This window comes from Malurus melanocephalus, unplaced genomic scaffold (assembly GCF_030028575.1).
Source record: "Malurus melanocephalus ecotype Western Australia unplaced genomic scaffold, MMel_1.1 scaffold_70, whole genome shotgun sequence".
In the NCBI taxonomy this organism is placed as follows: domain Eukaryota; kingdom Metazoa; phylum Chordata; class Aves; order Passeriformes; family Maluridae; genus Malurus; species Malurus melanocephalus.
Window position 1 is genome coordinate 277,434 of NW_026623302.1, and position 2,603 is coordinate 280,036.

Below are 2,603 nucleotides of genomic sequence, written 5' to 3' on the forward strand. Positions count from 1 at the left end.
TGTTACTCAAGAGGCTGGTGGTAATATATGGTTCATGATAATAGGCTGTTAGCAGTCCTCATAAAGTAGGATAATAAAGGCACGTCTGTCCTTCTGTGCCACATGTACCTACCTGTGAAGAGGTTTAAAATGTGAGAGCTTATCAATTTGTTACACTAGACTGTATAATTACAAAACCCTCGTTATGCTCTGGGTTTTTACAGTAGTTTATTATTGACTTCATCTGGGGTTTTTAATTGATAACGTTTTGGTTTGGGKTTTTTTTAATCAATCTGGAAAAGGAATGACTAGTGAGATAGAAAATAAGAAAGTCAAGTTCACAGAAAAAAAGTGGGACCATAATGATACCTTATCAAGCTCATGAAGTGGATCACAGTGACAAATGAAGTTGCAGTTTGGAATGTGAAAGACAGCATAGGTAGAGAAAGCGAAGTATTACAACTTTTTAATTACCTGTGTCAATCCAGGTCTGAGTTCTGGGCATCATGGGCAGATACTCTGTATTGCAAGTTCCTTAGGATTTTGAAAATGCTAATAAAAATAGTGAGACAGCAGAAATATTACAGTGAGATTGAAGAGAATGAGAGGTTAAAATAGCTACAGTGRTTATTAATGGAGGGAAAATTGATGGAGAACTTCTATTTTTGTCTTGTAGCTTTATAGGCCCAGTTTTAACATTTGTCTGTAAAGCAGAGGTGACAAATTCAGATTTGATAGAAACATTTTTTCATTGAATGAATGGCACTCAATGCCACCAGAAGTAACTTGAGGAGAACAGCTGAACTAGATGTAAAAATAAAGTGGATTATTGTATCAATGAAAATTGATAGAATTTCCAGAATTAGCAGAATTGGTAATGCCAAACTCTTTCCCAACAAGGTAGTATTTTTTTCTGTCCTTCAGACATGTTTCCTTTCAGTGAAGAGCCCAACTTTTAGGGGAAAAATASTTCTGCCTGTTACCACCTCAATTATGTACAAGCAAGTGCATAATGTGAGCCCCAGGGCCAGAATATCATGCAGCTCCAGCAGGAGTTTATCACTACAAACCTCCTGCTTCCCAAGAAGAAATTTTGGTCAGTCAAGGTGATATTTGTGCTTTGCTGGAGCAGGCTTGAGGGAGTAATTTGCTGTGTTTTAGCTGGTGGAGAATGTGAACTACAATTCCTTAGGGCAGAAGCTGCTGCCTCTTGAGTSGTGCCACATGCAGGCACTCTGCTTTTATCAGTTTCCAAGGATGCTGAATTTATAGGTAGTAAATGTTTTGACTCTTCTAACAGAAAATGCTCTTCAGCTACTATTTTGTTTGGATAGAGGCAAGGTAGTGGGATGAAACAACGATTTTGTTCCCTCATCTATTTTTTGAACTAAAATTCAGGAAGAAAGAGTGGGAGAAGTTTTAGGTGCCTACCATAGGATCAGCTATTAAATGTCTTCAAAMTTCACTCAACAGCAGCTATCCATGCAAGAAAGAGCAGCTGTGGGAAAGAGGTGACCACTGCCCACAGTCAGCAAGTGATTACCAGGGTGAAGTAGCTGAGGTTGTAAATGAGAGGCAGAAGGGGGTGACAAGTTGTCATTTCATGGGGTTTTCAGCAGTTGCCTGGCAAAAAAAGGGGATTAGGATCTTGCACCAGTCACTGGGGAGCAGAATAACAGAGTGGAACTGCCTCTAGAGGTTTGATTGGAAAATCAATGTTTTAGAAAATCAATTATACTGGAAGCCAGCTCTGTATTTGACAGATAATCCTGGACTTCCAGAATGAGGGGAATACATACTGGTGTCTGTGTTACCTTTACCTGTCTGTTACCTGTGCTGGCTAGATTTAAGAAAGTTTGGAGTTTGGTGTTTTAATTTGTGCAGCTCATATGTCCTTAAATATGGCTCGTTAATCTCTGGCACTGCCAAGGTTATGGCTCTGCTGTAGCTGGCAGTGGAGCTGGCAGGGAGCACCAGGGGCACCCTGCAGTCTCGCCAGGTGAAAAGTTATCGCCATAACTGTGCCCTCCATGTGAGAGGAAAAGGACAAAGGTCTTGAGTGGGATGAAATGGCCAGTGTGGCGAGTCAGCAGGTGTCCAGACTAGGGAACTCCACCAAATCCATGGGACTGTGCCAGCTGACCTGTCTGTCATGAATTGGATGGGTAGCCTGGAAAGCAAATAGGCAAGAGTCTTCTCTTGCACCCTGCATTAATTGAGCGATGCTGAACCTTTTGGTTCGTGTCACCCTRATTGACAGCATCCCAAGGAAGGGTCTGCTCTCAGCAAACACATGTGAAGGTGCCTCGGGCTCTATTTTTCTTGTGTCCTGAGCAGTGACCATGTCTGGCTTCATGACCAGGTCTTTGAGCATCACATCATTCTGATTTYCTCCAGCCTGGTGCTCCTGGCTGCMGAGGACAGTAATCATCACCGGACACCTGCTCTTCTGATCCACGGTAAGGACTGGAGAAACACATTGCCAGTGTGGATGCAACATCCCTCTGCAGCCATCTCCTCTGGCCTGCAGGCAGGACTCCTCCATGGCTCTGGTTGTTGGTGGGTGGTCTCAGCTGCCTAGAGAACATGCTTTGAGCTTCCGAGCAAAGGGCAGAGCCACCATT